General features: G+C 41.0%; 1 protein-coding gene across 3 annotated transcripts in view; it reads right to left on the reverse strand.

The window, feature by feature from the left end:
• The window catches only part of TBCE (tubulin folding cofactor E), an 86,287-nt gene extending 70,201 nt beyond the window's left edge, over window positions 1-16,086 (reverse strand). The window contains exons 1-2 of one of the 3 annotated variants that reach the window (XM_018042267.1): window positions 15,977-16,065; window positions 2,211-2,327 (exon numbers count right to left, since the gene is read on the reverse strand). The gene's annotated coding sequence lies outside the window, so the exon portion shown is untranslated. Of the gene's footprint in view, window positions 1-2,210; window positions 2,328-15,965 lie in introns of all 3 variants that reach the window. The other 2 variants (XM_005698988.3, XM_005698990.3) reach the window with 2 other exon arrangements.

Raw genomic sequence — 25,291 nt, forward strand, 5'->3', positions numbered from 1 at the left:
AGGTGTGTTAGAGGGTCTCAGTCACTGGTTTAGAACTATCTCTTCCTCTATTTTAGTAATCCCCTTTGCTTTTTCCTATGCGTATCTTTTTCACCTAAATTTTGAATAGCTAGTCATTCTCCCTTCCCACTGACAACAGCTTTATTCGTATCTTATAGACACTTCCATACATATTTTATGCACATATAAAGAAACATTCTTTTCTTTCTTTACACAGATGATGGCATACTATATGTGTGATTCTATTCCTTGTATTTTCATTCAATAATACATCCTAAAGACTTATCCAGAGCCATGTCAGGAGCATTTAAATTTTTTATAGCTGCATAGGATTTGTATAGATATAACAATTTATATAACCAGTCTTCAAGGTTATGGACATTTAGGTTACTCCCAAGTTTTTGCTACTGCAAACAATACATCAAGGATTAATCCTGTATATTTATCTTTTACAGCTGTGCAAAAATATCTGTAGGAAACATTCTCAAAATGGGTACTGCTAAGTCAACAGGTATGTGCATTTTTTATTCTGATAAGTAATGACAAATGCCCCTTTCTAGTGGCCGACCCTATTTATAATTCCATTAGCTGTATATAAGTCCCCATATCAGCACAACCTTGCCCTTCACAGAATATTAACACCCTTTTAGTTACCTGTCAGTCCAATAAATGAAATATGTATTTTATTACATTTCTTTTTATGAGGAGAACTAAGCATCTATTAATTTTGATCTCCTTTTCTGTGAACTACATGTTCAGAATCCTTTGTCAATTTCCTATGGGTTTATTGATTTTTTTCTTAGTTGACTTTTAAAATCTAAACTTTTTTCTGCATGGTCTTAATGATGAGATGCTACACAATTCCTCAAATAAAATAATTTGAAAAAAACTGAATGTAGAGACAGAAGCAGACATCTGCACACCCAGATGTTCACAGGAGTCTTATTCACAACAGCCAAGAGGTGGGAATAACTCAAATGTCCACTGATGGAGGAATGGATAAAACAAATACATTATATACACACTGGATTATGCAGCCTTAAAGTGAAGGAAATTCTACCACCTGATACAGGAGTCAATCTCAGAAAAACAACACTAAGCAAAATAAGCCAGTCACAAAAGGAAAAATACCGTATGATTCCACTTAAGAGAGGCACCTAGGGTAGTCACCTTCAGACAGAAAGCAGAATCTTGGCTACCACATGCTGTGGTGAGAGGGCAATGAGTTGTTCAATGGTGACAGTTTCAATTTGGCAAAATGAACAGTGTTCTGAAGACAGATGGTACTGAGAGCTGACCAATAATATAAACGTACCGAACACTACTATACATTTAAAAAAGGTTAAGATGGTAAATTTTATATTGTCGGTATTTTACTAGATTTTAAAAAATAATTTAAAATTTAACCCCCAAATTTTAGATTTTACAGAACTTTCATTCAGCTTTGACTGGGACACTGAATCCTAAAAGTATGATAATTCTCTATTTTTCAAATGTACTTTCCTGATACCCAAGGACACAGGTCGATTATACTCAACATTTTGTCTAGAGAGACTCAAATATAGTAGTTTCATTTCCCACAACATTCAGCGTCTCCTACTTCACTTGTTTCTTCCTCCTTGTCCATGAGATTTCAAACCAAAGAAATCTTTTCTTTCATTTTGTTTTTTTCCAAGAACTTAAATGATCAAAAGAAAAAAAAAAAAGTCTTGTCCCTAGGAAGGAAAGGATCTCTGGCAGAATTTAAGATCACTGAAATAGTCCATCATACCTCTATCTTATTTTTGTGCTACTTTTACAATCTAGAGAGCAACAACCTTACTCTCCTTCTTACCACATGATCTATAGATCTCTTCTTTCTCTCTCTCCTTTTGTCATTTATGCTTAACAGGCTAATGCCAATACTCTTGGCTGCAAACAAGTATACGCATCTTCCTCATATACAATATCAATTGCACAAATCTTATATTGGATTGTTTTTAACAAAGATATATTCAAATAATAAGCCTATCCCAGCAAGTTTTAGTGACATTCACAGTACTGCATATATCTTCCTAGAAAGGACCCTTGAGGCCACAAGTTCAGTTACTGAGCTTTTGCCACAATCTCTCTTCCTAAATAAAGTGTATGCTATCTCAAAATAAATGTTACATTCATCACCACTTCGAAATTGTAATATTTATTACACCTGCCACCGGAGTGTTACTTACTATTTTATAGTAAAACACACACACAGTGAAGGGACTTCGCTGTCAGTCCAGTGGTTAAAATTCTGCACTTCCCCTGCAGGCGGCGCCAGTTCAACCCCTGATTGGGGAACTGAGATCCTACATGCGGCATAGAGCGGCCAAGAACAAAACAAAAAAAGAAACACACATACTATTATACTGCAATTTTTAAAGGATTTTGATAACTTTATTTCACAAAAATGATTTCATATGAAATTCTAGGGTTTTTTTTTTTTTTCAGCTCTTTTAAAAAGCTTTTTTGGCTGTGCTGGGTCTTCCCAGCTGTGTGCAGGCTTTCTCTAGCAGTGGTGAGAGGGAGGTGTTCTCTAGTTGCAGTGCTTCAGCTTATCACTCTAGTGCCTTCTCTTGTCACAGAGCCCACAAGCTCTAGAATTTAAGGGCTTCAGTAGTTGTGACGCTTGGGTTTAGCTTCCCCATGGCATGTGGAATCTTCCCTGACTAGGGATCAAACCCACATCCCCTGTACTGACAGGCGGATTCTTCACCATTGGACCACAGGTCAATCCTGAAATCCTCTTTCTTCTGTATTTAAAAATATTCTAAGGAGTTCACAGGCTTCATCAGACTGTGAAGAGGTCTTTACCTAAATAATCAATTAAGAAAACTGAAGGATATGAGAGGAACAACAAACCATATGATTGAAAATAAATTACACAAAAAAATACAAAAAAAAAATTACAGCACTGTACAAAGTACTTTCACTTTCCTTATTTTAACTGCACAATAGTCATTCAAAATTTTAGCAATTTAGGTAAAAATAACTGCTATCTTTTACAACTGGAAGAATCTTAACTTGGGAATGGCACCTAATGAAAGAACAAGAGTCACTGCTATGTTGCCAAAATGGTTTTTCCTATTTTCTGCCTCCTTTAGCCCAAACATTTTCCCTTTTTGGGAAGCGTATTTTGTCTAGTGGGCTACCATTTCCCCCGCTACAGGAGTAGACACATGGCCCAGGATGGCCAGTCTGATGACTCTTTACCCCCATTTCTTTGCACACAGCAGCTGCTCCATGTGTGAAGATCCTTGACCAGGCAGAGCCAATCTTCCAGGAAATGACATTGCAAAAAACTAAACAGAAACTTCAATTAACTAACAGATCAGAAAGGAGGAGTTCTCACGCCCTGCAATCTTAGCACAGCCCAACAAGATGAAAGACTCCTTTTCCTGAAAGGCCTCAGCCAATGGAAAACCGCTGACCCTGTTTATTTAGCCCTCCCAGCTTCCCTTTATGAAAGCTTTCTCCTTTCCATGCAGTGCAGGGACTTGCACATGGCCGGCCCAGAGTTGCAATTCCCTGTTGATCCCAAATAAAACTTGTTTGGAGAGAAGTGGCAGTCTGCTTGTTCTTAGTCAAAATTGGGCCCTTGAAGAGAGGATTCATTTCTTTCTTTCTCAAAACCTTAAAACAAAAGGACCACTTAAACCTGGACAACTGAGGGACACCTTTGCCACTATGTGGGAAAAACTTGTCTGGGAACAAGGCCAAACAGAAAAGCAGAGTTGACCCAGCTATGCTTAAAACCTTTCATTAGTCCAGTTCAATGAACCATGAAATTATTTGTTTTGTTCACATAAGTTTGAGCTGGGATTCTTTGTCCTGCAACTGAAAAATAAGTAAGAATTTAGGTTATATTTGTTCCTATTTAATGTTATATGGTCCGTCAAGGCTATGGTTTTTCCTGTGGTCATGTATGGATGTGAGAGTTGGACTGTGAAGAAGGCTGAGAGCCGAAGAATTGATGCTTTTGAACTGTGCTGGAGAAGACTCTTGAGAGTCCCCTGGACTGCAAGGAGGTCCAACCAATCCATTCTGAAGGAGATCAACCCTGGGATTTCTTTGGAAGGAATGATGCTAAAGCTGAAACTCCAGTACTTTGGCCACCTCATGCGAAGAGTTGACTCATTGGAAAAGACTCTGATGCTGGGAGGGATTGGGGGCAGGAGGAGAAGGGGACAACAGAAAATGAGATGGCTGGATGGCATCACTGACTCGATGGACATGAGTCTGAGTGAACTCCGGGAGATGGTGATGGACAGGGAGGCCTGGCGTGCTGCAATTCATGGGGTCGCAAAGAGTCGGACACGACTGAGCAACTGAACTGAACTGAATGTTATATGGATATTATATGCAGCCAGTTGGCTGGATAAAAATATTACATGTTAGCTATGGGAGAACTGGACAACTTAACCTCAGTTTCCCCAACTGCAAAATACAGTAATATTAGGAGCACAGGTCTGTTTTAAGAATTAAATGAGTTACTATGTGTAGAAAGGTTCAACACATAGTAAATGTATTAGTCAATTAAGATCATAAATCAGATTCTATTCAGTCATGTCCAATTCTTTGTGATCCTATAGATTGTAGCCCACCAGGCTCCTCTGTCCATGGGATTTCCCAGGCAAGAATATTAGAATGGGTTGCCATTTCCTTCTCCATGCTGCTACTGCTAAGTCACTTCAGTCGTGTCCGACTCTGTCCCTGGGATTCTCCAGGGAAGAACACTGGAGTGGGTTGCCATTTCCTTCTCCAATGCATGAAAGGGAAAAGTGAAAGTGAAGTCACTCAGTCGTGTCCGACTCTTAGCGACCCCATGGACTGCAGCCTACCAGGCTCCTCTGCCCATGGGATTTTCCAGGCAAGATTACTAGAGTGGGGTGCCATTGCCTTCTCCGCCCGTTGGCTGAATAGATAGAGAAAAATATTCCACAAATCAAAAGAAATATATATTCAAAATAACAGAAGCTGAGGCTGGAGACAAAATGGCAGAGTAGAAGTACTTGAGCTCAACTCCTTTCATGAAAACACCAAAATCACAACTAACGGCTGAACAACCATTGACAAAAAAGAATTGAACCTACCAAAATGATATTCTATACCCAAAGACAATGAGATGGTAGGAGGGGCACTTTTGCAATTCAGGCAAAATCCCTTCCTCCTGGGTGGGCAACTCACAAGCTGGAAAGTAATTACATCCCAGAGGTTCTCTCATAGGAGTGAGAGTTCTGAGCCCCACATCAAGCTCCCCACCCTGGGGAGTCTGGCATCAAAAGGAGTCCCCATAGCATCTACCTTTGAATGCCAGAGAGGTGTCAGTGCAGGAGCTCCATAGCACTGGGAGAAACACGGGTTCCACTCTTGGAGCGCACACACAAGTTTTCACGTGTACTGGGACCCAGAGCAAAGCACCGACTCCAAAAAAGCCTTGGCCAGACCTACCTGCGGGTCTCAGAAGGTCTCCTGGGGAGCAAGGGTTGGCAGTAACTCACCTTGGGGGCAAAAACACTGATTGCAGATGCCCCAACGAATACTCACCAGTGTGAACTCTCCCAGAGATCACCATTTGGCAGCAAGACCCAGGCTCCACTGCTGGGATACCTCAGGACAACCAACCAAAAAGGTGGGACACAGTCCCACCCATTAGCAGACAGGTTGCCAAGTCATCCAAAGACAACAGTCACCTATAAACACACCCACTGAGATGGCCCTACCCACCAGAGGGACAAGACCCAGCTCCATCCACCTGTGGGCAAGAAGCAGTCCCTCCTGCCAGGAAGACTGCACAAGCCCCAATATAAACTGCACTCATCAGGAGGCAGACATCAGAGCCAAGGAAAATTACAATCCTGCAGCCTGAGGGGCAGAGGCCACACAGAAAGTTAAGACAAAATGAGACATCATCAGAGAAATATATTCTAGAGGAAGCAACAAGGTAAAACCCGAGAAGAACAACTAAGCAAAGTGGAGACAGGCAATCTACCTGAAAAAGAATTCAAAGTGATGATAGTACAGGTGGTCCAAGATCCCAGGAAAAGACTAGGGGCACAGACTAAGAGGACACAACAAACGTTTAATAAAGAGCTAGAAGCCGTAAAGAACAAACTGCGATGAACAATACAATAACTGCAATGAAAAGGACAGGAAAAGGAGTAAATAGAATAAATGAGACAGAAGAACCAGTACGTGAGCTGGAAGACAGACACTGATGGAAATCACTGCTGCGGAACAGAATAAAGAATGAAAAAAAAATGAGGACCGTCTAGGAGACCTCTGCTGCTGCTGCTAAGTCACTTCAGTCGTGTCCGACTCTGTGCGACCCGAGACGGCAGCCCACCAGGCTCCCCCGTCCATGGGATTTTCCTGGCAAGAGTACTGGAGTGAGGTGCCATTGCCTTCTCCAGGGAGACTTCTGGGACAGCAACAAATGCACCAACATCTGCAGCATAGGAGTCCTAGGAGGAGGAGAGAGAAAAGGCCTGGGAAAATATCTGAAGAGAGAATAGCGAAAACTTTCCTAACATGGAAAAAGAAACACTCAAGTCCAGGAAGTGCAAAGAGTCCCATATAGGATTAACCCAAGGAGGAATGCACTGAGACACATGTTAATCAAACTGACAAAAAGAAAATATTAAAAGCAACAAAAACATACAAGGGAATCCCCACAGCGTAACAGCTGATTTTTCAGCAGAAACTCTGCAGGCCAGAAGGGACTGGCACAATATATTTAAAGTAATGAAAAGGAAAAACCTACAATCAAGAATACTTTTGCCCAGCAAGGTTCTTGTTAAGCTTTGCCAGAGAAATCAAAAACTTCAGAGACAAGCAAAAAGAAAAAAAAAGCTAAGTGAATTCAGTACCACAAAACCAGTTTTACAACAAATGCTAAAGAACTTTTCCATATGGAAAAGAAAATGCTACAATCAGAAACAAAAACATCATAAATGCGGAAGTTCACTGGTAAAGGCAAACATACAGTAAAGGTAGGAAAACATTCACACATAAATATGGTATCAAGACCAGCAATCATAAGAAGAGAAGACTTCAAATGCAGAATATTGGGAACACATTTGAAATGAAGTGACCAGCAACTTAAAACAAGCTAGTATAGTACACTGCTATATCAAAACCTCACGGTGGGAATTCTCTAGCGGTACAGTGGTTACCACCCTGTTTTCACTGCAGTGGGTCCAGGTTTGATCCTTGGTCAGGCAACTAAGATCCCACAGCCAAATGGCACGGCCAAAAAATAAAACAAAACACCTCACAGTAACCACAATCTGAAAACTTACAATAAATATGCACAAAAAGAAAAAGAAATCCAAACACAACACTAAAGTCAGTCACCAAATCACAGGAGAACAAAAGAGGAAGGAAAGAAAACAGACCTACAGAAACGAACCCAAAACAATTTAACAAAATGGCAATAAGAAATACATATTGCTAATTATCTTAAACAAAAATGGATTAAATGCTCCACCCAAAAGACACACTGGCTGAATGAATACAAAAACAAGACCCTTATATATGCGCTCTACAAAAGATAAACTTCACATCTACAGACTGAAAGTGAGGAGGTGGAAAAAGGCTTTCTATGCAAATGGAAACCAAAAGAAAGCTGGATAAGCAATACTCATATCAGACAAAATAAACTTTAAAATAAAGACTGCTATGAGAGACAAAGAAGGACACTACATAATGATCAAGGGGTTAGTCCAAGAACAAGATAAAACAATTTTAAATATATATGCATCCAACATGTGAGTACCTCAAGGATTATGACGAATGTTAAGAGACATAAATGGAGAAATTGACAATAACACAGTAACAGTGGGGACTTTAATACCCCACTTACATCAACCGACAGACCATTCAGACAGCAAAATCAATAAGGAAACACAAGCCTTAAACGACACATTAGGAGGAGAAGACACATAGGAGAAGGGGGCAACAGGATGAGATGGTTGGTTGCATCATCAACTCAATGGACATGAGTTTGAGCAAACTCCTGGAGATAGTGAAGGACAGGGAAGCCTGGCGTGCTGCAGTCCGTGGGGTTGCAAAGAGTCGGACACAACTGAGCGACTGAACAACAACATAGAGCATTCCACGCAGAAGCAGCAGAACACACATTCTTTTCAAGTGAACATGGAACATTCACCAGGACTGGCCACATACTGAGCCACAAAGCAAGCCTTGATAAATTTAAGAAAACTGAAATCATATCAGGCATATTTTCTAACCACAACGCTATGAGATTAGAAATCAACTACAAGAAGAAAAAAAAAAACTGTAAAGAAACATGGAGGCTAAACAATATGCTACTAAATGACCAATGGATCACTGAAGAAATCAAAGAGGAAGTAAAAAGATACCCAGAGACAAATGAAAACAAAAATATGATCCAAAACCTATGAGACACAGTAAAAGCAGTTCTAGGAGGGAAGTTTATGGCAATACAATCGTACTTCAGGAAAAAAGAAAAATCCCAAATAAACAACCTAAACGTACATCTAAAGCAACTAGATAAAGAAGAACAAATTCTAAAGTCAGTAGAAGGAAAGAAATCATAAATATCAGAGCAGAAATAAATGAAATACAGACAAGGAAAACAACAGAAAAGATCAATGACACTAAATGCTGCTTCACTGAAAAGACAAACAGACCTGATAAACCTTAGCCACATTCATCAGGAAAAAGTGGGAGAGGCTTCAAGTCAATAAACTTAGAAATTAAAACTGAGGAGTTAGAACTAACACCACAGAAATAAAAAGGACCATGAAACTACTAAACCAAATATATATATATATGCCAATAAAATGAACAACATGGAAGAAATGGACAAATTCTTGGAAAGGTATAATCTTCTGAGACTGAACCAGGAAGAAACAGAAAATATAAACAGACCTATCACAAAGACTGAAATAGAAATAATGATTAAAAGACAACAGACTTCCCTGGTAAGATAAGACTATCCCTTATCCCTGGATAAGACTCTGCACTCTTACTGCAGGGGGCCCACGTTCAATCCCTGGTCAGTGAACTAGATCCATGTGCCACAACCAAGAGCTGCTGCTGATGCTGCTACTGCTAAGTCGCTTCAGTCGTGTCCGGCTCTGTGCGACCCCATAGACGGCAGCCCAACAGGCTCTCCCATCCCCGGGATTCTCCAGGCAAGAACACTGGAGTGGGTTGCCATTTCCTTCTCCAATGCATGAACGTGAAAAGTGAAAGGGAAGTCGCTCAGTCGTGTCAACCAAGAGCTAGTGCAGCCTAAATAAATAAAAATTTTAAAAAAGACAACATACTCTCTACAAACAAAAGTCCAGGACCACACGGCTTCACAGAAGAATTCTATCACACATTTACAAAAGAGTTAATACCTCCTGAGGTGCAGGAGCGGCTAGCGGCAGTTGGGCGGCCGAGCTGCAGAGAGGAGATATTCCATGTCCAAGGTCAGGAGCAGCGGCCGTGAAGACATACCCCGCATCCAGGTAAGGGGCAGCAGCTTCGCTTTCTTAGAGCAGCCGTGAAGGGACACCCCACATCCAAGATAAGAGAAACCCAAGTAAGATGGTAGGCTCTGAGAGAGGGCATCAGAGGGCAGACAGACTGAAAGAGCAATCACAGAAAACTAGCCAATCTGATCACACAGACCACAGCCTTGTCTAACTCAATGAAACTAAGCCATGACGTGTGGGGCCACCCAAGACGGGTGGGTCATGGTGGAGAGGTCTAACAGAATGTGGTCCACTGGAGAAGGGAATGGCACACCACTTCAGTATTCTTGCCTTGAGAACCCCATGAACAGTATGAAAAGGCAACCCACAAAATGGGACAAAATATTTGCAAATGAGACAACGGACAAGGGATTAATCTCCAAAATATGCAAACAGTTCATGTAGCTTTATGTATTAAAAAAAAAAAGTCCAATCAAAAAATTGGCAGAAGATCTCAACAGACATTTCTCCAAAGATACACATATGGCCAAAAAGCACATGAAAAGAGGCTCAATGTCTCTAATTATTAGAGAACTGCAAATCAAAATTATGAGGTATCACCTCACAGCTCTCAGCATGGCCATCAGAGAGTCTACCAACAGGGACTTCCCAGGTGGTCCAGTGCTTAAGAATGGGCCTGTCAAGGCAGGTGACATGGGTTTGATCCCTGGTCTGGGAAGAACCCACATGCAGCAGAGCAACTAAGCCCATGTGCCACAACTACTAAGTCCATGTGCTGCAACTAATGAGGCCCACACACCCTAGAGGCCATGCTCTGCAACAAGAAAAGCCACCGTAGTGAGGTCCAGACACTGCAACCAGAGAAAGCCCACAGGCAGCAAGAAAGACTCAGCACAGCCAAAAATGAATATATATATATATTCTTAAAGTCCAGAAACAGCAAATGCTAGAGAGGGTGTGGAGAAAAGGGAACCTCCCGACACTGCTGTTGGGAATGTAAATTGGTACAATTATAGAGAACAGTATGGAGTCTCCTTTAGAAAACTAAAAATAGGCCTATCGTATGATCCAGCAATTCCACTCCTGGAATGTATCTGGCTGTCCTCAGTCATGTCTCTTTGCGACCCTATGGACTGTATAGCCCACCAGGCTCCTCTGTCCATGGGATTTCCCAAACAAGAATACTGGAATGGGTTGTCATTTCCTCCTCCAGGGGGCTTTCCTGATCCAGGCATTGAACCTGTGTCTCCTGTGTCTCCTGCACTGGCGGCAGATTTTTCACCACTGAGCGTCCTGGGAAGCCCATGTATATGGAAAAAACTATAATTTGAAAAGATCTATGCACACAATGTTCATAGCAGCACTATTTCAGTTCAGTTGCTCAGTCGTGTCCAACTGTTTGTGACCCCATGGACTGCAGCATGCCAGGCTTCCCTGTTCATCACCAACTCCCAGAGCTTGCTCAAACTCATGGCCATTAAGCCGGTGATGCCATCCAACCACTACAGTCGAGACACGGAAGCAACCTAAATGACCATTGACAGAGGAATGGATACATAAGATGTGGTACATATAGGCAATGGGATATTATTCAGCCATAAAAAAGGATGAGACACCGCCACTTACAGCAACATGGATGAACCCATATATCATCACCAGTTCAGTTCAGTTCAGTCGCTCAGTCGTGTCCGACTCTTTGCAACCCCATGAATCGCAGCATGCCAGGCATCCCTGTCCATCACCAACTCCTGGAGTTCACTCGGACTCACGTCTATCAAGTCAGTGATGCCATCCAGCCATCTCATCCTCTGTCGTCCCCTTCTCCTCCTGCCCCCAATCCCTCCCAGCATCACAGTCTTTTCCAATGAGTCAACTCTTCGCATCAGGTGGCCAAAGTACTGGAGTTTCAGCTTTAGCATCAGTCCTTCCAAAGAAATCCCAGGGCTGATCTCCTTGCAGTCCAAGGGACTCTCGAGTCTTCTCCAACACCACAGTTCAAAAGCATCAATTCTTCGGCACTCAGCCTTCTTCACAGTCCAACTCTCACATCCATACATGACCACAGGAAAAACCATAGCCTTGACTAGACGGACCTCTGTTGGCAAAGTAATGTCTCTGCTTTTGAATATGCTTTCTAGGTTGGTCATAACTTTCCTTCCAAGGAGTAAGTGTCTTTTAATTTCATCGCTGTAGTCACCATCTGCAGTGATTTTGGAGCCCCAAAAAATAAAGTCTGACACTGTTTCCACTGTTTCCCCATCTATTTCCCATGAAGTGATGGGACCAGATGCCATGATCTTCATTTTCTGAATGTTGAGCTTTAAGCCAACTTTTTCACTCTCTTCTTTCACTGTCATCAAGAGGATTTTTAGTTCCTCTTCACTTTCTGCCATAAGGGTGGTGTCATCTGCATATCTGAGGTTATTGATATTTCTCCCGGCAATCTTCATACCAGCTTGTGCTTCTTCCAGCCCAGCGTTTCTCATGATGTACTTTGCATATAAGTTAAATAAGCAGGGTGACAATATACAGCCTTGACGTACTCCTTTTCCTATTTGGAACCAGTCTATATCATCATACTAAGTGAACTAAGTCAGACAGAAATACTATATCCTATATTCTATGTGGAATCTAAAAATAAAACGATACAAATGAACTTATTTACAAAACAAAAACAGAACTCCAGACTCTGAAAATAAATTTATGGTTACCAGAGGGGAAAGGAAGGGGGAGAGAGAAAGAATCTGAAAAAGGACACATGTATGACTGAATCAGATGCTATACACCTGAAACTAATGCAACACTGTCAATCAACTAAACTCTTGTATAAAATAAAAATTTAATTTAAAAAAAGAATAACAGTAGTTGACATGGGGAAGTCTAATTCCAGTGAGCCTATTCCACTCATAGGTACTGATTCAGTTACCACATCTCCTGCTTTGTTTAGCCACCAAGGGATCCAAAAAGATGTTTGATGCCCAACAGAAAACGTGAGAACACTGGCACTCTGTGAATTAATTTTAGGAAAAAGCTTTGCCATATGTATTGTTATCTTTCTAAACGTATTTTGCTTTATCTTTCCTGCTACTTGTTCAAAATTGTATTAAAATAATTTAGCATGAGGTCTGAAGATCCATTCACACACTGACACTTATCAAGTAGAAAACAACATCAACAGAAAACACACATGCTTCACTGAGATTCAGGAGCTCCAGGTAGCAATCCTGGCTCAGGCACTTACAAGCTATGGATTCTGACACTCATTAACCTTTCTGTCACCAGGATTATAAGCAAGTAAAAGACAGTCTCTTGTAAGGAACTTAAGAGTTTAACTAGGAGAGATAACTAACAGCAAACAATTAAGACCTAGAATTAGTAATGTAAGGATCAAATTCAGGAGCTGTGAAGAAGCAGGAGGGTTAAGAGTGACGCAGACTCCATGTGGAAACCATTCTGATTAAGCTGATGGAAATACGCAGCAGAAATTAAGAGAACAAGCTTTCCAGGTCGTGAAACCTAACAGGGTTTCACTGACTGGAGATTCAGGTTGGGAAACCACAGAAAGTGGGAATACAACACCTTTGAATAGTGTGGGCAAAAAGGACCACCTAAAATGTAATAACTTCTGAATTTTAATAGCTCAATTTTAAAGAAAGCCACCTGTGGTCCTTTTTATAAAGAAATTTAATTGTTATAAAATACACACACCATAAAATTTATTACCTTAACCATTTCTAAGTGCACAGTTCAGTGGCATTACATACATTCACACACCGCTGTGCAACCAATCACCAAAATTTTTTTTGTCTTGCAAAACTGAAAATCTATATCCATTAAACAACTCCCATAGCCTCCTCTCCCCAGCTCCCACCTTCCATTTCTATTAACTTGCCTCCTCTAAATATGTCAGAGAAGTCAAAGCACACAGTTATCTTTTGGCAACCAGCTTACTGCACTTAGCATAATGTCCTGCTGTCCTCCATGCACATCATACCTGATGTCAAAGACTGTGTCAAAGTTCTACATCCCCACAGTATTCCTTGGCCCTCACACACTGAACTGTCTCACATCATTTTAAGTAGTGCCTCCAAAAAGCTTTAGGTTTTCTGAAGAGGCTGTAGACACGTTTTCTCTCTCAAACATCAATGACAAATCCACACCAAACCTACAATTTTAAAGACACAGCTATACAACTATAGGAAACAGAACCAATAAAATGAATGAAACAGGTTGTGCCTTTTCTCCACATACTTTCAAATACCACCAAACCTTTCCATATAACTCTTTCACAAATTCATTCCATCTGCTCCTAATAACCAGCAAACTGTTAAAATTCCCTTTCTGGAAGTCTCTACCTACTTTCTAGGCAATATTCGTTTCATAATATTATCTACCATATTTTCTAGTGGACTCTTTTGCACATTTCAGAGCAAAAAGGTAAGGGAGGAAAAGTATTGTATATTTAAAAACAAAACTTTGAGTGCTAAGTATACAGTAAATATTTTATTAATGTATATGACAAATTTAATTTGTAATAAACCAAAAAGGAAAAAAATGAAGACCACCAGAAAATAGTAACAACTACTAGTTTTATTGAACATTTTTTACATCTTACAAAAATAAATACTGAGACGATCCAGGAAGACTGATAAAAAACTAGTAACTTACAGGTAAAAACAATATGGTTTTGCAAAGCTTTCTGATTAGTTTCAATTACGCACAGTAAAATTAAAATTAACTACATTAATTTTAAACCACAATAAAATTAAAATTAACCACTATAAAAACAGAAATAAAGTATATAGAATAACATATCTTCAAACAAGTAGAAGGAAAAAGACAAAACAAAACCTCAATTCAAACAAAGGAAAGGCAAGAGAAAGAAAAAGAGCAGAAAGTACAAATTATAAAATGGCAAAAAAAGGTTTTTCAACAATTATATTATAAACAGCCCACTAAAAGCCAGGTATTGTTTTAGGCACTACCTGAAAACAAAATACAGAAAAATACCAGCTCTCACAAATAAGATTCTATGGTTGTGGAGTAAACACTGCTGAGCCAGAGAAATAAATGAACCAATCCCACAGCAGGCCATAGGGTGACATGCAGAAGCAGGATGAGTACAATAGAAATGAAAGGGAAGGCTACGCCAGGGAAGTCCTCACTGAAAAGGTAAAGTTAAAAAAATATATGACGGAGGTAAGGGATTAAGCTGTGTGGACATTCAAAAGAACTGTAAGTGTGAATATCTTGAGGTTAGGATGTGCCTGAGGCACCAGAGAAAAGGGGGAGAGGAGCTGGAGATTAGACCAGAGATATAGCAAGGGCGGGATCAGAAAGCACCTTGAGGGTCATTCTAAAGAATCTGGCTTTCAATCTGAGTGAAATGGGAAGTCCATGGAGAGTTTTGTGAGAAGGAGATAATCTGAATTTTTTTTTTTTTTTTAAAGAATCACTCTAGATGTGATGGAAAGGCTGAAGTAAGAAAAAGCAGACTGGTTAGGTGCCTACTGAGGGAATCCAGGTGAAAGATAGCTGCAATTTCAATAAGGGGAGGTGGTGAGAAGGGCTTGGGCCTCTGGATAGATTGTGAAGGCTGAGCTCTTGGATTTGCTGCTGACAGATTAAATGTGTGCGAGAAAGAGATGAGTCAAGGATGACTCAAAAGGTTGTGGCTTGAACAAATACCTCAGAAATGACTTTGAATATAAGTACAGTAAGGCTGCCAGTCAAAAGGCACAGGCTGTCCACTTAGATTAAAACAAACAAACAAAAAAAAACCCCAGCAATATGCTATTTTATTATAAAAGTACACAAAAAGGTTAAAACTAAAAAAGATGAAAAAAGCTGAGACAAATAACAAACAACAGTCCTCATGGCTATATTAATGCGAGCCAAAAGAGAAGTCTGTACTCTTAATCTGTCAACTCTTTCTGTAAATTTGGCATTTGAGTCCGGTTTTCACAACGGGACTGTAGTTTCTTTAGGGACAGGGATACCACACCCTCATTTGGATCCACCCACAACCTAGAACAGTCCTCTCGTCAGTAGTGAACAGTAGGTAAAACTTGTAAATACGTTCTCCACCCACTTAACATTATTTTTCCTACATCATAAATGTTAAAGCATTTAAAAAGTCAGAGTTGGTTCTCTAACCTGACACCAAGTCGTGGGTCGCCTGTACCATTTTCACCTATGTCCAAGTGACAAGTCAACAGGCTTTTCGGTGGAATGCAATGCAGTGTGCCCCGCTCGCCCGCAGCTGGCCCAGGCCCGAGACCCCGCCCGGCCCCGCGAATGCAGGGGGATTCGGTCAAAGACTAAGTGCAGATGGATTAGGTCAAAGCCTCAGGAAGCAGACCACGCCCGGCAATCTGGGAAGTTTCTAAGAAAGGGCAAAAAGACCGAGAGCCCTGCAGGGTTGCACTGGTCACGAGCCAGCTAGCAATGCATGGTTCCTCCGCTACCCAGACTCACCCCAAGCTCACCTGCCTGCAGCCAGCCAGGGTGGTCTGAGCGACAGCCCTGGGCACGCGCTTCGCTCCAAGGCAGCTTCCGGCTCTGGTCGGAAGTGCTCCTTTAGGAAGACAGGAAGTCCCGCCCCCGCGGCAGCTGTATCTCAGCGATGAGTATCAACTCAAGAGTCTGGGTAGCGGGAGGTGTGGTCAGCTCGCCCAAACCCAGCCAAACACTTGGCCCCTGGGCTGACCCCGCGATACCCCCGAAACTTGGGATGACGGAAAGAAGGAACACGCTCTTGCCAGTTTACTAGTTATCACGGAAGCGAGTTACAAGTCCCGTATGAGATTCAGTTCCATATTCGTGGAGAATTTACCACATAGGAAGCCTGTGGTGGTCATAGAAAAGAAACTAGTGTTGATACCTCAAACGCTAGGGGAAAAATTTTTAACGTGCTGAATCGTAAGGCAGAATGAAAGTAAACGCAAAAAAGAAAAAAAAAGTAAACGCAGTAATAGAAAAAGGAAATTCCATAGACATGTTAATTTCTAACAGTTTTCTCATATCTCAAGAGTTGTGAAGAGCAAATGTTGCTGCTGCTAAGTCGCTTCAGTCGTGTCCGACTCTGTGTGACCCCATAGACGGCAGCCCGCCCGGCTCCTCCGGCCATGGGATTTTCCAGACAAGAGTACTGGAGTGTGGTGCCATTGCCTTCTCCGGAAGATCAAATGAGATGACGGGTAAATAAATGTTTCCCCGTCGCGGAGTCTGGTACATGAGTAAAGCGTATCATGTCCATAGTATAGTTATTGCTTTTAAAAGTCCTTTATTCCAACCAAAGAGAAACTGAATAACACTTCAGGGGGGTAGCCTTCAAGCTGAATGTCAAAATTAAACAATTTCAACACATAGAGATGCCCCTTATGAAGCTGTAAAAACTGCTTTTGTTGATTAATGAAAGGACATAGGCTAAGAAACCATGTTCCAAAAACAAACTTTCAGAAGCTTTGTTGTGTGAAATCATATCAGTAATCATGGAATACCGTATGTCTGCCTGGCAGAGCTGAGTCCTGGGGATCATTCTGACACTTTGCCAACCCAGGCATACTGCTTCAAATAACGTATTTTCAAATGTAACATTCCACATTTAACTTTATATTAATAGTTTTCGAGAACACATGACCTTGGAGTCAACTTCATAGCTCAGGCTTGAGCCTGCTTAATTCTTATCTACACTCCACCAAGTTCTATGCTATGACTGCTTCTTGTTTTCCCCCCTCCCCTTTTTTTTTGAGTTAAACTCCTCCAATTCCTCTGGTGTGTGGCTTTCCTTATTTCAGCAACTTAATAAATTTTGTTAGACTACAGGTTTGACACAGATGGCTTTATCAGATAGGCTTTATCACTGTTTATTTTGATTAAGCCTCCTGCACTCATGAAAGTTGGAGGATACCATTGACCCCAGTTTAGACAAAAACTGAAGCAGAATAAAGATAAGTTATTTACTGACATTCATCTGTGTCCTGAGAAGAGCTGTGCCCTTTTTTAACTTGAGAGTTTTAAGTTATCTTTTGGTAGAGAATGATCACAGTTTTTGAAAATTATTGGCATCCACCAAATTCAGACCAGCCCCATGGATAAAGAAGCATGCATATTCCTTTTCTTTGTAAAATATTTCCTGTCTTCACTGAGTTGTGACAATAGTTGCCTGGTTGTGCCTAGAATGAAAGAATGACACTTCTCTGCCTTCAGTCCCTTTCTCTAGACAGTGATCCTATACACTGCTCCCTCAACCATGTTATCTTTTTGAAATGTTTTTTCTGCTAAATTTTCCCCTGAAAGAGATCTCTATATTCTGTCTCATTCCTCACCCTCCTCTCACTTTAATCCTTTTTAGCCTGGCCTTCTGGCTTCTCTTTTCCCTCCAGTTCTTCCACAGTTATCTTTCAAATATCAACACTAACTTCAGGTCATCTAGGTGATTTTTTAGTCCTCATATCCCTTGATTTCTCAATAGACTAGTTCGCTAGGGTTACTTACCCACCTTTGCTGTAAAAATCATATTTAAAGCACTGTATCAAAAGAGCGCAAACTTAAAATATAAAATCTTTACAGTGCAATTCATTTTGAGTGTCATCATTCATGCATCAAGTCAGTAAGTGCCAGTTCTGCACCAAACACTATTTTTAGACACTAGAGGTCTGGCAGAGAAAAAGATGCAATGTTCTAGTCCTGGAAAAAAATGTATGTCTTAATGGTATGAGGCAGATGACACATAAATAAAAATAATAAGATAATTTCAGATTGTGTGAGGTGCAATTAAAAAAAATAGATGGTTCAGTGATAATGTTAGCAACTGAAAGTAGGAAAGTAAGGGGAGGATAACTTTCAAGGTGACATTTGAACTGACAACTGCAAGATAAGAAGGATCGAACAAGGTTAAAAAAAGAAAAAATAAACTGGAAGAAGATCCTTCTAGTTCCATAGGATAACAGAAGTGGGAGGCAGGGTTGAGGGAGGGTTAAGAGGGTTATTCATGGGGAATTTCCTTGTGGTCAATGGTTAGGACTCGGTGCTTTCACTGCCGGGGCCTGGGTTACATCTCATGATGGAGAACTAAGATCTTGCAAGCTGCATGGCCAAAAAAAAAAAAAGAGGGAGTCAGTTATGAGCTATTATAGTCATTTCATCTAGGGCACAAAAGGAAATGGTGGCTTAAGCCAGAAAAGTTGAAGCAGACTGGAAGACTGTGGAGTCACAGCTACTGAGAAGTCATATAAAATGAGAAGACAGAACTATTCACTAGATTTCACAAAATAAATGTCAGTGTCATCGACAAGAGCAATTTTGGTAGAGTAGTGGCCTCAGAAGCCAGACTGCAGTGGAAAGGAGGTTGAGGGAGCATAGTTCAATGACTATTCCAAGAAGAGACTTTCTAATTGCCTACTGATCAAACATTTTTCAGTTACTATCCTATTGGGTATCTCTACTGCATTATATCAGTACTCTAATGGTTCACTTCTTGAAACCACATAGTTTCTTTCCAGCGGTTATTTTTTCCTTTTTCTTTTCTTTGTTGATATTGTTGCTGTTGTTGACAGGGAGTGAAGTCACTTTGGAAATCTGATGACAGCTATCCACATACGTGCAAATTTTGTATATAATTTCAGGGAGTTAATTAATCCTTTGAAGATCATTAATGGGCCCCAGAGAACAAAATGGAGTGCAGATTAAGAATGTCAACTAGCTGTTCTCTTCTTCCTTCATAGTTTCCTCATTCCATTAACTGCTCCCTCCTTGATAACTGTCCTTATGGTACATACTCTCTCAGTGACTACATCTACTTTCTTGATTTTTTTATTGGGACCATGATACCTATTTTACTTAAAAAAAAAAAAAACTGAACTAAAGTTGATTTACAATGTTAATTTCTGTGTACAGCAAAGTGATTCAGTTCTACACATATACATATATATTCTTTTTCATATTCTTTTCCATTATGGCTCATCACAGGATATTGAACATAGTTCCCTGTGCTACACAGTAGGACTTTGTTGTTTATCAGTTCTACATATAATAGTTTGCATCTGCTAATCCAAAACTCCCGATCCAGCCCTCTACCAGCTTCCTTTCTCCTTGGCAACCAGAAGTCTGTTCAGTCTGTGAATCTGTTTCTATGCTGTAGACAAGTTCATTTGCGTCCTTTTAGATTCCACACATGTGATATCATACAGAATTTATCTTTCTCTTTCTGACTTACTTCACTTAGTATGATACTCTATAGACCCACCCATGTTGCTGTAAATACATGGTCCATTCTTTTTTATGACTGAGTAGTGTTCCATTGTGTACATATACCACCTTTTCTATACCCATTCATCTGTTGATTCACACTTAGGTTGCTTCCATGTCTTGGCTATTGAAAACAGTGCTACTATGAACACTGGGTGACTGTGTCTTTTTTTCTTTCTTTTTTTGGCCATGCCACAAGCCTTGTGGGATCTTAGTTCCCTGACCAGGGGTTGAACCCTGCTACGGCAGTGAAAGTGCCAAGTCCTAATCACTGCATGCCAGGAAATTCCCAACATTTAGTTTTTGAGGGACCTCTGTACTGTTTTGCATATTGGCTACACCAATTTACAATCCCACTAAGAGTAGATGAGTTCCCCTTTCTCCACAGCTTCTCTAGCATCTATTATTTGGAGATTTTAATGATGGCCATTCTGCCCAGAGTGAGGTACCTCTCTGTAGTTTTGACTTGCATTTCCCTAATAATTAGTGATGTTTCATGTACCTGCTGGCTATCTATATGCAATGACACCTACTTTAGTACAGAAGCACCTTGGAGTTGTGGAGTAACTTAAGAAAAAATCAAGATCAGTTAAACCCACTCAATAGCCATAGATTTATTTGACTTCACAGTATCTAACTGGACACCACAAGAGTTGAAGCTGTAAGGAATTGCTCATAAGGACATCCTGAAAAAGATTTTTATAGGAAAAATGAAATAAAAGGCTAGTACTTTTGCTGTAACATTTTACACTGTTCTTCCATATATGTCTTCCCCACAGCTCTATCACAAGGAAGTTAGATTTCCACTGGGAACTTCACAGTGGCAGATGTTTACCATGCAAAGTTCCCTCCAGCCTTCTTCCTTCCTTCCTTTGGTACCTTCTAACGTGCAGCTTCTCATCCTGGCAAGTAGTTGTGAAGGTTAATTTTATATGTCCTCTTGGCTAGGCCATTGTACCCAGATATTTCTTCTAACACCAGTCTCCATGTTGCTGTGAAGGCATGTTTTAGATGAGATCAACTGTTAAATTAGTACACTCTGAGTCAAGCAGATTGCCCTCCATAATGTGGGTGAGCCTCACCCGATCAGTTGAAGAACTTATGTGATGAAGACTAAGCTCCCTCATGTGTGCACGCTAAGCTGCCTCAGTCGTTTCTGACTCTTTGCAACACTATAGAGGTAGCCCACCAGGCTTCTCTACTATGGGATTCTCCAGGCAAGAATACTGGGCTGCCACATCCTTCTCCAGGGGATCTTCCCGACCCAGGGATCGAACCCGTGTCTCTTATGTCTTGTGCACTGGCAGGTGGGTTCTTTACCACTAGTGCTACCTGGGAAGCCCCCTCAAAGAAGACAGAATTCTGTTTCCCCTGAAACACATGGCCATGCAACATGGGGAAAATATCAGGGCTCTTTTCATAAGGAAGAATTGAGTAATGACTATTCAGTAAACAAAAACATCTGCCATAGATTCAATTCAGTATCTTCTCAGATCTCTCCAATGATATTACTTACAGTTATGGTTTGTCTTGTTTTAAGGTGTTTTCTGTTCCCTTAATTGTTCCTGTTTCCTCTAAATTAAGTTTTCCTGTATTTTTGTTTTTGCTTGTTTTTTTTGGCTGCAGACTGCAGCATATGGGATCTTAGTTCCCCACCCAGGTATTGAACCTGCATACCCTGCCTGCATTGCAAGGCAGATTCTTAACTACTGGACCACCAGAAAAGTCCCTTTTTCTTTTTACCTTGGTCTTTCTCTGTCATACTGCAGGTATTCTATAAATATGTAGGCCTTTCTGGTTGTCCATTTATGTTTTAGACAGAATGAGGCAGGAGAAATGCTAAACATGAACTAATGGGAGCTCCGCTTACGCAGGCAGGGCTGGTTGGCTGACTAGTTAAGTGTCAATGTCACGTGAGTGGGAAGGGAGCAGCCATCCATCATGCTCCAGGAAGGCTACCAAATGCCAGGACAGAATGTAGCTCTTTGGCACCAATACCTTCCCTATGTACTCAAATTCTTCCTATAAACTTAACTTGTAGTTCTCTAAAAAGATAAACATCTGGCAGTGATGATATACTTTGCCCACTGGAGTATAACAAAGAGGTAGTGTAGGGGGATATACCCTTCAATTTACAGACTAATCGTTTTCGTCCACATTTATCACTCCAGCAAGTACAGAGTTGTTCCAGTTAGTTTCCTACTACCACAATCTTAGTAGCTTAAAACAACATCTATTTATTATATAGAGTTCTGCAGAAGCCCATCACTTCTCAAGGTCTCAGCAGGGCTATGTTCCCTTCTGGAGACTCCAGCAGAGAATCTGTTTCTTTGCCGTTAGTGTCTAGGAGCTGCCTGCATTCTGTGCCTTGTGGTCCCCTTCTTCCATATTCAAAGTCAGTCCTTCTTATCACACCACTCTGTCTTTAGTTCCAACCTCACATCTCATTCTCTGACTCTCCTCCTCTTCCTCCTTCTTCCACTTTGAAGAAATTTGTAGTTACTGATGGGTCCACCTGAATAATTCAGGATAATCTCCCTATTTTGAGATCATCACTTAGCAACAATAATTTCTCTCCAAACTTATTTCTCCTTTGCCATATAACCTAATATACTCATCAGTTCTGGGGGTGAGGATGTGAACATCACTGGGGGGAGGGACCCTTATTCTGCCAAGCACTTCTGGTTCTCCTGTGGCTGCTGGGTCCACAACCCCTTCTCAAAATAGCCTCAGCTCGGACCATATCCCCACGACTTTCATCAGTCAGCAGTCTTTCTGCTTTCTATATTCCAGATTTTTTTTTTGAAATTTCTCATCCATTAATAAAGTCCTTCCATTCTCAATGTTATTTTGATATTTTAGTCTTTATATTATCTTCCTTTCCTTTCAGTATTCTCCCAAGAGGGAGAAAAGATAACCACATGCTCAGTCCAGCATCTTGAAAAGGATGACTGTTCTTTTGGCACTTTCTTCTTGCTGGAAGAAAATTTAGTCTCAGTCAGTGTTGGCACCTCCTTTACCTATCATAGTAAGAGCAGCTTCTAGGAGACTTAAGAGGTGCCTGAGGGCATCTTGACTTCAGGCATCAGAGACACAATTGGCAGGTTTATTGTTGAAGCCCATAAGGTAAGGTAAGGTGAAGTCGCTCAGTCGTGTCCGACTCTTTGCAACCCCATGGACTGTAACCTACTAGGCTTCTCCGTCTAAGGGATTCTCCAGGCAAGAATACTGGAGTGGATTGCCATTTCCTTCTCCAGGGGATCGAACCCGGGTCTCCCGCATTGGAGGCAGATGCTTTAACCTCTGAGCCACCAGGGAAGCCCACAATGATCCCTCAAAACCTGGCACCTTTCTGCTGTCCTGTCACAGGAATAGAGGGGAAATGTTATCTAGTTCATCTTCGGCGAAGTATTGTTTAACTACTTGAGTACCATCAACAACCGTGGGAACTTCTGGCTTTTTGTTCCCTTCCCAGGAATCTCTCCTCTCTCCTCTGTTCTGTTTGCCCTTAAAGTCTCTGCTCCTTTCCTTTGTGTCTCCCTCCAGTACATCTAGCCTAATCTCTTTAACAGGTTCAGGTTGTAGAAAAATTAATTCAGAAAGGGAAGTGTCTTACAAGAGACTTCTTTTAGCTTTATCACCATAATATTTTCCTGAGGCAAGAAAGCACAAAATGGCCTGAGTACCTTCCTACAACTAAAGATAAAAAAGTAGAGGGAAATGGTGGTCCAGTGGTTACGGCTCCATGATTCTTTCATTGCAGGGGGCACAGGTTTAATCCCTGGTCAGGGAACTAAGATCCCACATAACCACACAACAAGGCCAAAAAAAAAAAAAAAAGAGGGAGGGGAAAAAACATCTTAAAAATTAGTCTGCTACTATATACTTACAGTATACAGTTGGTTTTGCCACGTTAGATCACTGAAGTGTGATTTAATCAATGCATTGTTGTTAGTCAGTCGCTAAGTCGTGTCTGACTCTTCACCATCCCATGAGCTGCAGTACGCTAGGCTTCCCTGTCCCTCACCATCTCCTTGAGTTTGGCCAAGTTCGTGTTCATTGAATCAATGATGCCATCCAACCATCTTGTCCTCTGTTGCCCTCTTCTCCTTCTGCCTTCAATCTTCCCCAGCATCAGGGTCTTTTCCAATAAATCAACTGTTCACATCAGGTGGCCAAAGCACTGGAGCTTCACCATCAGTCTTTCTAAAGTGTATGCAGGGTTGATTTCCTTCAAGATTGACTGGTTTGGTCTCCCTGCTTTCCAAGGGACTCTCAAAAGTCTTCTCCAGAACCACAGTTCAGCACTCTGGCTCCTTTCCTGTCCAGCTCGCACATCCGCATAGGACTACTAGAAAGACCATAGCCCTGGCTATATGGACCTTTGATGGCAAAGTGATGTCTTTGCTTTTTAGCACACTGTCTAGGTTTGTTATAGCTTTCCTGCCAAAAAACAATCATCTAATCTCACGGCTGTAGTCACCATTGACAGTGATTTTGGAGCCCAAGAAGAGGAAATCTGTCAGTGCTTCCAACTTTTCTCCTTCTATTTGCCATGAAGTGATGGGACCAGATGACATGATGTTAGTTTTTTTGTTGTTGTTAGTTTTTTTAATATTGAGTTTCAAGCTGGTTTTTTCACTCTCCTCTTTCACCCTCAAGAGGCTCTTTAGTTCCTCTTCACTTTCTGCCATTAGAGTGGTGTCATCCGCATATCTGAGATTGTTGATATTTCTCCCAGCAATCTTGATTCAAGCTTGTAACTCATCCGGCCCGGCCTTTCACATGATGTGCTCTGTGTATAAATAAACAGGGAAACAATAAACAGCCTTGTTACACTCCTTTCTCAATCCTGAAACAGTCAGTTGTTTCATACAGGGTTCTAACTCTTGCTTCTTGACTCGCAAACAGGTTTCTTGGGAGACAGTTCAGATGGTCTGGTATTCCCATCTCTATGAGTTATCCAGTTTGTTATGATCCACAAAGTCAAAGGCTTTAGTGCAGTCACTGAAACAGAAGTAGATGTTTTTTCTGGAATTCCTTTGCTTTCTCTATGATCCAGAAAATGTTGGCCATTTGATCTCTGGTTCCTCTGCCTTTTCTAAACTCAGCTTGAACATCTGAAAGTTGTCCGTTCGTATAGTGCTGAGGCATAACTTGGAGGATTTTGAGCATAACTTTACTAGCATGGGAGATGAGTGCAATTGTCCAGAGGTTTGAACATTCTTTCGTACTACTCTTCTTGGGAATTGGAATGAGGATTGACCTCTTCCAGTCCTGTGGAACAATGTACCATATGACTCAGCTGAGAGTTTAACTTTCTTAGTTGGCTTGGGTTGCTGTAATAAAATACACAGATTGAGTGGATTTTACAACAGATTTTTTTTTCTCATAGCATTTTTTTTTCCCCTCTGGACTCTGAAATTCCAGAAAAACACCTACTTCTGTTTCATTGACTATGCTAAAGCCTTTCACTGTGTGGATCATAACAAACTGTGGGTAACTCTTAGAGAGATGGGAATGCCAGGGGGCCTGGTTCCTGGTGAGGGCTC

The sequence above is a fragment of the Capra hircus genome, chromosome 28 (assembly GCF_001704415.2).
Source record: "Capra hircus breed San Clemente chromosome 28, ASM170441v1, whole genome shotgun sequence".
Lineage (NCBI taxonomy): Eukaryota > Metazoa > Chordata > Mammalia > Artiodactyla > Bovidae > Capra > Capra hircus.